This window comes from Eubalaena glacialis, chromosome 16 (assembly GCF_028564815.1).
Source record: "Eubalaena glacialis isolate mEubGla1 chromosome 16, mEubGla1.1.hap2.+ XY, whole genome shotgun sequence".
Taxonomy (NCBI): domain Eukaryota; kingdom Metazoa; phylum Chordata; class Mammalia; order Artiodactyla; family Balaenidae; genus Eubalaena; species Eubalaena glacialis.
The window spans coordinates 23,849,398-23,863,031 of record NC_083731.1 but is presented as its reverse complement, the minus strand read 5'-3'; positions in this window follow the sequence as shown (position 1 = coordinate 23,863,031).

Here is a 13,634-nt window from a genome sequence, read left to right as displayed (position 1 = left end):
TTGAAAAATAAGTTACAAATTCACACACAGCATTGCAATCCATGTGATGGGTAGTAAATAAGACAAGTGGATATTTTAAGACAAAATACTCTTGGTCCTAACAGGTGTGTTTTCATTAGCACTTTTGTATGTTCCTGTGAGAGGACAATGTGTGCTCTCCAAGTGGGAGGCGTTCCGGTGCATCCAAATCAACACTAGCAGTTAAGAGTGCACTTAGGCACTGAAAAAGATTAAGTAGCTATTTGATTATGTTAAATATATGTAAAATCAATTACCTATCTATGATGAGAGAAAGGGAATGGCATTGTTAAATGAAGTGCTCAAGTAATTTTGTAATTTCCTTTTAATTAAGATAGTCAAGGTCTTTCTAAAAATATATTTAATTTGAGATGCCTTTGTTGTAGATTTAGAGAACAATGGAAAAAACCAAATTCACGTAACTGAAGAATAACAGGAGATACAAATGCAGTTACAACTCCAAATGAAAGAGATCAAACTTTTTCAATGGTAGAATATCAATAACCACTTAGTAATTCAAATGTTTCTAGACATTTAGATATGCATGTATTAAAATTTCTGATAGTGTAGTTCAAAGATTGTACTAATTTATTGCAACTAAAAATATGACTTAGATTTATTGACACAAAAAGTGACCAGGATGAGTTTTTTAGGTTACAGTAGTAGGCAGGATTCTAAAGATGTTACTCCAAGATTCCCATCCTCTGGTTATTGAATCAAACACAAATCGAGGTATTGCTGTGTAGGCACTGTGCAGATGGAATCAAGGTTGCTAATTAGCTGATTTTAAGAAAGAAGATTATCCAGGATAATCCACTAGGCCCAAAGCAATCACTTGAGCCCTTAAAGATGAGAAACATAGTAGAGTTAGAGAAATTCAGAGGAAAACAGAGGCAAAGGAGAAGGTGAAAGACAGAGAGGTGAGATAGATTTGAAGCTTGAGAAGGATTCACCTCAACATTGAAGGCACTGAAGAGGGTGAGGTATTAGAAAATGCAGGTGGCCGCTAGAAGCTGAAAATGACCCTCGGGCAATAGTAAGAAAAGCAAATGGAGACTTCGGTTCTAGAGTTGCAAGGAACTGAATTCTCCCAACAATCTGAGTGACTCACTCCCTTTGACTCCAGTAAGAAACAGAGCCTTGCTGTCTGCTTGATTTCAGCCTTGTGATATTTGCCGAGTCCATCTGGACTTCTGACCTACAGACACTGTAAGATAAATTTGTTCTCTAAGCTGCTAAATTGCTAGTGATTTGTTATGGCAGCAATAGAAAACTAATGCAATTACAATTTTCCTTTACTCCCAAGAAGTATATGACCTAGTTGAAAAATGTTTCACCATTAACAATTAGGGAATGACATATCCTTGTGGATGTTAAAGAGAAGCTAATGTTATAAGAAAGAGTCAATCCTCTCAGGACAGATGCGTAAACTGTAATTTGACCTCTATCAGATCCATTCCTGTGTCAGGGAGTTCATTTCCTGCAAGATTATGTAATGTGCTTTTGAAAAGCCACAAGTGGTGTTCTCATATGCCACGATTTTTTACATCATTCTTTCTGGGCAAATTTACTAATTTCAAAATGTTCCCTAAATTTTTACTGTGTTTGGAGAAGAGATGAGAGGCCTAATGACATAAATTTTTAGACTTAACAAATTATTAAGCTTTTCATCAACTAGTGGTTGCATTTACCAAGAATTTTTGGAGAACACAAAGAATAGTCTGTTATAACAACTATAATACATAGGAATAAAGGTCATTTTATTAATGTATTTAATGTATAAATAAGCCTTGTACATGTGTTGGGAACAAAGTTCTTATAAATGGAAAATTTTTCATTATGCCTAACTGTTGTCTGTATGTCTTATATTGTACAATTAGCATTTTAGCAACAAAGACCTGGATTAGACCTTGAACTCTGCTATTTTCCACTGAGTGTCATTGGACAAGAAGCAGAACCTTTCTAAGATGCAGTTTTCTCATTTGTAAAATGAAGAATGATAATAGCTCCTTCTCTGGGTTGTTAGAAGGATTAATTAAGCTAATGAATATAAAGTGATTAACACTATGCCTACCATGCAGTAACCTAAACATTCAGTAAATACTGTTGGAAGAATAAATAGTAACAATCATCATCATCATCATCATCTATTTTATAGAATCCCACTAACCTATGAAAGCTCCTTTATTCCTACTGTTCTCTCACTATTGTTGTTTATACAGTTCCATAATTTTACACAGTTGTAAACACAGCAGAGATAGACTTTTGGATTTTATTTATTATGTTGCTTTATATACTCCATAAATTGTTGATGAAACAATTTACCCCCAAGTTTCCAGTTGTTGCATAGACAGGATAATTCCAATTATTTGTAGTAAAAAAATTGTCATAAATATTCTTGAACGTATACAGTTTTATAATGTTTGAAATTATATCCTGAAGGTAAATTGCTAGGAGTAGAACTTATGTCTTTAAAATATATAATGCTTGAGTACTTTCCCATTGGTGAGGTGAAAAATATTGCTAAATTCCTCCCTCACTTGTGTGTGTTTTAATTTACATTTGTCTCTAATTATTGGCTTTATTCATTTTACATGAACTTGCTTATTCTTTGTAATTCTCACGTAACATTTTTGTTATTATTCTTATAAACATTAGATCATTTATAATTTTCTAACATATTTGTATAAATATTTATGTATACATATTATTTATCCATACATATGTACATATGTAAACTTAACATAATTATATCAGCAGTTTTTCCAAGTCTATTTTTATTTTTTCAGTTACTTTCCACTCTGTGAAGGTTTTCAGTTTTATGTAACCCAATTAGTACATCTCTTCTCTGTGATTTCTTAATTATTTCAATGTTTAGACAATTATTACTGTCACAATATTCATCCATTAAATTTCAATTTTATTTTCTGTTTGTTCTTCTAAGTTTATATTTCATCTGCTAATGTGACTATATAAGTTTTAATAGAACCTGTTTTGATGATGGAAATGTTAGATATCTGCACTATCCAATGCAGCATTCATGAAACAAACATGTCTATTGCACATTGGAAATGAGACTAAATAGCACTGTGTTGTAACCCTTGGTCTTAATAAGAATATTTACAGTATGCAAAAAAAATGTATGTGATTTGTACTTTCCTGATACCAATGGCATAATTTATTTCCCCCTTTGGGTTAGGAAAAAAATATTAAATAGTGCTGGTTACACCTAAAATTATCCATCTTAACTTTATGTTGACTGATAAAATTCTAGCTTTTTCTTCATTCCTTTGTCATTTATTAGAACATATAATATACCTTTTATTGACCTATATGAGATGAGTGCTCTCTTTTATTTATGAGATGTTAATTTAATATAATTATGAAAGTACGTATGCTTCATAATTATGAATATATGTCATGTGTATTTTTGTATATATATGTATATATAATACATATACATTTTTACCAATGTATATTTATTTCTAAAGAAAAAGTGGATACAGAGACCTCTTAACAATCCAGATGTTCCAGAAAAATACAAAGACTTCATTAAAAAGAAAGGATTGTTCTGAAGTGGGTGTCACACATAGAGTCCAGCATGAAAGAGTCCCCAGTCCTATACATTGCAAGCAGGTAGAAAAGAAAAATGTTTTGGTAGGAGAACAATGTGCAGACCCAATCTCATCCCAGGAGATGAAACCCCTGAATGACCCTACTAATTATAATGAACCAATAATCAGACAAAGCAAGATCAATACTGAATGAAGAAGGAAATCCCATCTTTAAAACTAACAGTTCCCCTGCTTCTACCCTTTGACCAAAAGAGCCTCAACCTTCCCCTCAGCTTGACTAAACTTTAGACAAGCTTCTTTTTGAATCTAGGAGTCTGATTTCCCTTTTTTCATAGCACAAACTTATCACTGTAAATTCTTTCTCTGCCACTTTGAGATATTAATCTATTAAAAGCCTGATTGCCAGACTTACAACCCAAGAAAGTCCTTATCAAGGACCTAGGAGCCATCCCTTTTAAATGTAATTTTCAAGGAAGATAGGCCCCCACCTTCCAGTTTCAGTGGGAGGCTAGAAGCCTAACTGCTAACTTTATTGTGCACCTTGCTCCAAGTTGTAAAACTATCTCATGTCATGAAGATAAGAGAATGGTAGCTTTTTCTTTGGGTAAGGGCAATTAGCAAACACAGGTGGACTGTTATTTCCCCACCCTCATCCTCTACCCACAGTAGGACACATCTTAAAAGCTATCTAGCCCTTTGTTTTAGTGGAGTTAAGCTCAGACTGAGTTCTGACCTCTCTCCCCTACTGTCTTGATTAAAGTCTTCCTTGTCTGTTGCTACAGACTGAAAGTTTGTGTCCTCCCACCCCCCAAATTCATATGTTGAAACCTAAACCCCAATGTGAAGATATGTACATGTGGAGCCTTTGAGAGGTGATTAGTTCATGAGGGTGGGGCCCTGATCAATGGGATTAGTGCCTTTATAAAAGAAACCCCAGAGAACTCCCGACCTCTTCAGTCAAGTGAGGACACAGCAGAAAGATGCCATCTATGAACCAGGAAGTGGGGCCTCACTGGAAACTGAATCTGCCAGCAACTTAATCTTGGACTTCCTAACCTCTAGTACCCTGAGAAATGAATTTCTGCTGCTTGTAAGCCACTCAGTTTATGGTAATTTACTATCACAGTCCAAATGGACTGACTGTGTAATTTTCCAGTAAAATTTTTGCTTTGAACCTTCTTCCAATCTGTTTTCAACATGAAAGCCAAAGTCTGTATAAGACCTTAAGGCTCTGTGTAATCCCTGTGTCCAAATTTATAAACTTTCTACCTAAATCATTTCCTCTTCTACTATATATGCAATTCTGTATGGAGGAACCTAGGAGTCACCACTGAAAACTTCCTTCACTGAACTCCCAATATCCAATCATTCTTTAAATCCTATCCCTTTTATTTCCTGATACACTCAAAGCCATCCTTGTTTCTTTCCATTCACTGTTATCCTTCTGTACAAGATATTGCATTCCCTGCTGGAATAACTATAGTAGCCTTCTAATACTCTCTTTAAATGTCTGCTAGTACTGCTCTGTACTCTCTACTGCTAATACGGTATAGGGGCAATAAGGATGCATCATGCACACGTGATGTCATACTCACGTGTAAAGAAAGCCCTTCTGTAGTCTCCCCTTGGTATTTTGATAATTCTTAAATTCTAAAAAGTTACCTATACTATCACCTTGTACAATCTGACCTCTGATTACCCACCTCCTCTCCTATTATTTGTTTTTTGGGCTCTATCTCCAGCTCATCTCAAGTCCCTTGCAATTACTGGAACTTTATCCCTTCCCCTACACCTACCGCCAAACATGCACACACACTCCTGTGAGCAGCATCTTAACTGGCTAATTTCTAATTATCTTTTTTCTCAGCTCAGATAAAACTTTCCCAGAAACATCACCCCCAGTCCCTCTTTACCAGGTCTGTCCCATCTCTGTTTCTATAATCCCCATCTTTCATAGTACTTTTCTCTACTACTTATCACATATAGCAATGATAAATTCTGTGATGATTAATATACATTTCTCTCACTAGACTATAAACACCTAGAGAAGAGAAATTGTGTCTGTTTTGCTAAACGTTTTAGCCCTCAGTAGGCTCTCCAATATTTATTAAATAAATGTATCTCCATTAATTTCTACCTAAAATTCAAAATTTCTACTAAGGAACCTGAAATCTATTCTCAGTCAGGTTTTTTTGTTTGTTTGTTTTTTTCCTTTCTCTCCCGCATTGTATCTCCATTCTGTATGTGTGTGTGTGTAGGGGGCAGTGTCTCACATGATAACAGGACTATGTGAAACACCTGTGGGAAGTGTCACCTCTGGCTCTTTGTTCTCCATTCTAGACTGGAAAAGTCCCTTAATCTCTCAGGTTCTTGGTAACTTTTCTAGTCAAACTGATAGTTGCTAAGGCAGCTCTCATTCATCTCCATGCAACTACTTCAGGTATAGCAGGACAACCACTTGAAGATATGGAACATTTCTGGTTATTTTAGGACCTGTTGTTGCACAGATACCATTACAGTTGTCCTTTCTGCTTAATCTCATTATGCAACTATATGATTACCTGTTCAGGGCTTTGACTGGAAAATAGATTGCAGGTTCTTTTCATTTTGTTTCTGTGATTCTAGGAGAATCATTCCCTAGTTTCTAAGGGATTATGCCTTTTCTCTCTCTTCCCCCACCCCCTCTCTCATACACACACACATGCACACAGAGTAACCATTTCTATAATATTGTTTTGTCAGCATAATATCCAAGACGGATGTTAGAAGGATTATTTATGTTTCTAACTAATTCCTTTCCTGGTTCAACAAACCTGAGAAAAGGAAGAAACCACATGCTTAAAAGGGGGAGATGAAGGTGTGTTCAGTGGAAAAGAAATAATCATGAGGGAAAAAAAGAAAATTTTATCCGCTACCTACTTATACTAAATACTAGAAAACATATGGTTTTACATCATTTTATTACCAGAAAGAAAAAGTTAATACACATGCAATAATTAAAGAAAAATCCTGTCCATTGGATTCAGTAGGTCTTTAATAATGGGCACCCTCATTAAGAAAACATAAAACCTAAAAAGGAGTGGGAAGTGAGCCTTAAGCTCAGAGAGCTATATTTACATTTTAGCAAATCACCACTTTGTTTTTTACAAAAATCACTCTAATGGGCCTCTTTGTTATTCAAAGATAAATTGAAGATTCTATTATGAAAAGCAGAGCTTCAAGACAATAGACTTAAATTGCTCTGCATAATAACGGGTTTTCTTCACTGTAGAAAGATTTTATCTTTGCAATTTATGTATCCTTTATCAAAAGCTATCCAGAGGAAAGTTGAAGTAGCCACTGGACAATGGCAAAAAATGAAAAGGGAGTTGCCTCATGCCAGAATGAGAGTAGACAGGGGAACACACTTGTGTGAAACTCAACCCTCGGTGGTCTTCCAAGCTTAATGCCTCAGGCTTTGCAAATGGGACCAACGAGAAAGATAAACATATTCTAAAAAGTTATTCTAGTTGTAGTGGCAGAAGACATGAGCAGAAGTTGGTCAAATTAAAAGAGTGGCTAAGGGATTGTTAAAAAAACAAAATTCAACTGAGTAAATTTTAAAGATTTTATCGACTTTATTCAACAATTGATCAATCGGGCATAATCCCATCAAGGAGACAGAAAGGTGCTCTGAAGAGTTGTACAAAATGAAAGACTGATAGGCAGAAGGAGGTGAGACAAAGGAGTTACAAGTAAAGAGTGGATTGTTTCAGGCAAGGTCATCTTCTCTGAGGGGACTATCAGGCAGACTACCTCACTAGTGCTGACCAGATAATTCCAGAATGACTGGTTTAAGATTCTTCTCCTGAAGAGGCTGAAACTGTAAGTTAGGTATTAAGTCTTGATTTGGTGATGTGGGCTTAGCATAAGTGACTCCATTTTGAGCCTGTTGTCTCTTTTTTTAAATAAGATAGAACTTTTTTCACCCTGAGGAGAATAGACATTCCAACTTCCATCCTGAGAGGAAAAGATCCATGGATGGTGTTATGGACTAAATTGTGTCCCCTCCCAAAGTCACATTGAAGCCCTAACCCCCAATGTCATGGTGTTTGGAGAGATAATTTGGTTTAGATGAAGTCATCAGGGTGGGGCCCTCATGATGGGATTAGTGTTGTCCCCAAAGAGACACCGAAGAGCTTGCTGTGTCTCTACCAACCATCTGCATGTAAGGACAAGTGAGAAGGTGCCAGTCTATTTTACAGGAGACAGCTCTCACCAGAAACTAATGATATTAATGTCTCAATTTTGGACTTCTAGCATCCAGAGCTGTGAGAAAGTAAATTTCTGTTGTTGCAGCCACCCAGTCTATGGTACTTTGTTATGGCAGCCTGGAATAGACTGGCAAATGGATTGTGAGATTTGAACTGGGGAACTTGATTCTATAAAGAAGAAAGATAATGAAAAACCCCACTATTCTGAGGAGCAAGGAAAACTCTTCTGGGGACCAGATACTAGAGTATTAGAGAGACACAGAACTAGTAGGGAGAGAAACTTCATCAAAGCAGTCTAAACATGTGAGTGTATGTGTATATGTGTGTGTGTGTGTGTGTGGTATTTGCAATTAATTTATGTTATGTACAAGCCTTTGTAAAGTCGTATTAAATGTGGCCAATTTTACAGATGTTGTGTGGGAAGGAAATGCTGTGTTCATTTCTAAACTGTAAAAAATCAGCAGCCTGGAAAGTCGGGGGAGGGAAGGCATGAAGCAATCTGCAAAGTGTTTGGTAGCTGGCTGATACAAGCTAGTTGACTCAGGTAGAATGCATATCTCAGGTCAACTCATGTTGCATGTAATCACTCATCCTGGACTTATTGAAAAATATGAAGTAAAACTGGAAAAGGACTATACTTCCTGTTGACAAGTGAAGTGAGATAAGAAGGGTGATATCTGAAAGCTGAAGAAGCTCAAAATTTCTGGAACAACAGGCAATGATCTCATTATATCAGATCTATCGGGCATCCTATCCATGAGGGGAGAGAATCAACCTGTCCCTTGGCTTTGCTCCCTGACTCAGACCATGAGCCTGAACTTCCCAGTCTAACTTTCCCTGATTTGATCTATAACATTGCCACCTAAGTATAATTTTAACAATAGTGGGTTTATGTCCCTGTTGATAGCATTTTATTTCTCAGTCAAATGAACTGTTAACCATAGATAACTACGGAGTGACAAGAAGCTCACAGATTTCAAAATATTATTTTATCCTGTAATAACTGGCTAGCCAGGAATGATCGCCTGACACTATATTAAAACAAACACAGTGACAGTGCAATTCCATTAATACATAGAATACATAATGTATAAACATAGAGTAACTAAATTGAAAATGTGCAGTCAGAAATACTGAATTATTCAAGAAAATGGCAATACTGCGTGAAGAACTTTTGGGAACAACATTGAATTTTCCAAGGAAATGTTCATTTAATTCTTGCGTTGATCCCAACATAACAACAACAAACAAACAAACAGGCAGCTGTCATGAAGCCATAAAGTATACTTCCTCCTCCAAACACTTTGATTTGGCCAGTGGAACATTTGGAGTAAGACTCTTCTTCTAATTCTACTTTTGACAATTCATTTCTCTTACTGGTGAGAATAAATAGAATTCGTCAAACCTGCTGGACTGGTTCCAGGCCTTTACTCTAAGGCCATGCCTAGAAGAACAATTGCTAATGTAATTCAAGCAGGAAAAACATCTTTGGTCAAGTTAGATATATTCCCATAATACACTAATTTAGACATAGCTATAAAAGAGATTTCAAGCCTGATATCCCAGTATGGATCAATACCATTATCATATTTCTGACTAATAAAAATTTCTCATTGAGGTTATATGATCCATAAGAATTTAAATAAATTAACATCACAAGTAATGATAAATTAAAAAAAAAACATCTAGATTACAAGCAAAAGAACCTTCATGTATTTTTTTGCATTTTAAATAACCAGTAATACACCTGACATTACTTATCTATTTTTCAATGATAAAAGGACATTTAACCAGGTCACATTACTTACTGAAGCAATTTGATAAAAGAAAAAGAAATGTGTTCATGTAAAACTGGCAGTATCTAATTCTGTCTCTCATTAAGAAAGGAAAAAAATACAACTTTCATAACACACTGAGATTTCTGTATAATATAAATATCATATTAGAGCAAAAAAGATTTTAAAGCACTAAATTTAAAAAAAAATGTTTTAAAAATTATAAAAATGTGATAAAAACAGAAAAAAATTAACTTAGCCTCATCAAAGTGGTACAAGATTCTGGCTTGGGTGGGGAAGCTTCTAATACAATGCAATTAAGTTAAAATTTAAGGAATTAAATAAAACCACTCAATATGATCAGTGAGAAGGGAATTAAGTTTAGTATCATTAATGCCTTACATGTGATAAACGAAGTGCATTGCAATTTCTCTTTGTAATAATACCCAAAACTTACTATAAAAATGTTAACTCTATTTTACAGATGAACACAATAAAGCTTACAAAGGTGTTCCATGCCAAGGGCATATACATTACACGAGATAATGTCCGGATTGTAACCATAGATTTATCCTCAAATTTCACCTTTTTTGTCATACATCATACTGTGTTCAGCAGTGAGCATTTAAAAATATTATTTGCTTATTATATGTCTATTTTATTATGCCCTAATTCTTTTAAGACCAATAACTTCTTGAGAATACAGACTACATTTTGTGCTCTATTCTTCATACCTAGCAAGATTCTGAACTGAGAATACAAACGGCTCAACAAATAACGTGCTAAAAATTTTTTTAGAGGAAGTATAGCTTAAGGAAATCATTGAAAGCAATAGAAAATTTTATAAGAAAAGTGTTATAAAACAGCTTTGATGAAACACAGCATGCAAGTAAATGTGCTCATGAATTTTATGTCTTTGGAAAGAATAGTACAATGACAAAAAAGGTTTTGAAGAAAATGAATGGGATTGTTCTAATAGGCAACTCTGAGCTCTTGTAAAATTTATAAATTTGACTTATGTTTTCTTCTTTCTATAGTAAGTACACTGTCCAAAGTTATTGCCATGTGATCAGATATGAGCAAAGAGTGGCAAAATTTCACCTCTCATTTGAGTCTGAACTAAATTGATGCACACAAAACAATGAAGAAGAAAAGCATAAAAGCCAGAAGAACTGCAGAAGGGACGATGTTTGGAGAGAAAAAATAACAGATATTTTGGCAAACTTTACAGTAAGCCTGAGAGTGATCCAATTATTAAGCAGCAAATCACACAGAATGGGAGAAAACATTTGCAGATTGCATATCTGATAGGTGATTAATATATAGTATTTATAAAAAAAAAATTCCTAAAACTCAACAATAAAAGTCCAATTAAAAAATGGGGAAAAAAACACTTGAATAGCATACAAATGGTCAGTAAGCGCATGAAAATTAGCCCACTATCACTAATCATTAGGGAAATGCAAATCAAAACCACAATGAGATACCACTTCACGGCTATTAGAATGGCTATTATAAAAAAATCAGAAAAAAGTGTTGGCAATGATGTGCAGAAATTAGAACCCTTGTACATTGCTGGTGGGAATGTAAATGTTGAGCTACTGTGGAAATCAGTATGGTGGTTCCTCAGAAAAAACTAAACATAGAATTATTATATGAGTCAATAATTTTACTAATGGGTACAGACTCAAAAGAGTTGAAAGCAAGGATTCGAACAGATATCTGTACACCAATATTCACAGCAGTGCTATTCACAAAAGGAAAGAAGGACAATTTAGGACAACCTAAATTGTCCATTGACTATGAATGGATAAAGAAAATGTGGTATATACATTTATATCAAATGTTATTATTAAAATAATAAATTTTGTTACATACATAAACCAAGATGTAAACAAAAGTGAACCAAGTCTTTCATAAATATAGAAAAATATGGTTTTCAGTAAGTTACCATTTAATTGAAAGAAACTTCAATTATTTGTATTAGCCAAGTATAAAAATTTAGCAAATGCAACTACTTTTTTCCCTTCCTTTTTCCTTCCTTCCCCTATTCCTACCTTTTATTCTGGTTTTTTGAAATGACATTGCATGTTCACAAGGAAATACACACACACACACACACAATACTTGTTGAGTCTTTCAAAAGCTAATAAACATAATTAATGCAGATACACCACAAAATTTTATAATAGACTAGTGTCATTTACCCAGAAATAATATTTAAACTTTGTTGCAGCAAGAAAACAAAGATAAATACATGAATGCTTCAACTTACAGTTCATCACTGAGGAAGTAAAAAGAAAAAAACAAAATACCACCAAAAACAAGCAAACAACAACAGTAAAACTAATCCAAAATGTGAGCCAGATTTAGCACTTATGTAAGTTTTTCCCCTAAGTGAAATTGTATTTTACTCCCCTGAGTGACTGTTTTGGGGATAAGAAGAGTTGTATTATTATTTTTTTGCTTATTTATTTGAGGTATAATTGACAAAAATAAATACATATAATTAAAGCATATGTAGGGGAGCAAAATTTGCCACCCCAAAGTGTCTCTGGCATGAGGATGATTTTGAGCTGAAAATAATCAAGGCCCTAAAGACTCAAGAACGAACTTTGAGCTCCCTTTTACGTGCCTAAAATAATTTAGATAAAGAGTTCCCAGAAGAGAACTATCACCAGAGATGTCTGTAAAGACTATGGGCTAGAAGTATTGGGGGCCGCTGGGCAGAGTTAGAGATCAGTTTACTCTGCATCCCATTGTCTCTGTATGACCCAGCAAACTTTTGTTTACCAAACACTTGCTTTTGCCTCTCCATGTGAATTTCCTTCCTCCCCTTTGAAGTCCCAAATCACTACCCCCAACATCCTCTTTTGTCTTTGCTGAAGATGGGATTTAAGGTGAGGACTCCAGCCATTTTGGTGAGTTACTCAGTTCTCCTGGGTCTCTCCCACATATATACATATTATTAAACTTTTGTTAAATTTTCTCCTGTTCACCTGTCTCATGTCAATTTAGTCAATTTAATTCTTAAACCAGCCAGAAGAACCTGGAAGGGTAGAGGAAAATGCTTTCTCCCTGACACATACAATTTAATACATTTTGACATATATATACTCCCATGAAACAATCACTACAATCAAGATAATGAATATATCACCCCAAAATGTTTCCTCGTGACTCTATAGCTGCCTATCCAACATGCACTCCTCATCTCTAGGCAACCGCAGATCTCTTTCTGTCGGTAGAGTTTGATTTACATTTTCTAGAATTTTACATAAATGGGAGTATGTATTCTCTTTTAACTGACTTCTTTTATTCAGCATAATTATTTTGAAGTCCATCAATGCAGTGGCAATGTATCAGTAGTTCATTGCTATTTGTGGCTGAGTAGTATTCCATTTTATGTATATACCACTATTTGTTTTTTCAACTCACCTGTTGATGAACATTTGGACTGTTTTCAGTTTAAGGCTATAACAAACAGAACAAATAAACATTCATTTGAAAGTCTTTGTATGTCTATGTGCTCTCTTTTCTCTTAGATATCTAGAAGTGGAATATTTGATTCATATGGTAGGCACATGTTTAACTTTATAATAAACCATGAAAAAGCTTTACAAAGTGACTGTATCATTTATATTCTCATTAGCAATGAGTGATAAATGTCAGTTCTTCCTCTTCTCCAGATACTTAGTATGGTCAATTCTTTCCATTTAGCTATTCTAATAGGTAGTGATATTTTCTTGTCATTTTAATTTTCATTTCCTTTATGACTAATCATATTAAGCATCTTTTCAAGTGCTTATCTGCACTGCATACTTGCTTTTGTATATTTTCTTTGGAGATGTCTCTTTGAATATTTGACCATTATTTATTGAGTTGTTTATTTTCAAGTTTTTGACTTTTGAGCATTCTTTATATATTAATGATGCAAGTCCTTTAGCAGACATAAGATTTGCAAATATTTTCTCCCCATCTGTGGATTGTTCTCTCATTCTTTCAACAATGAC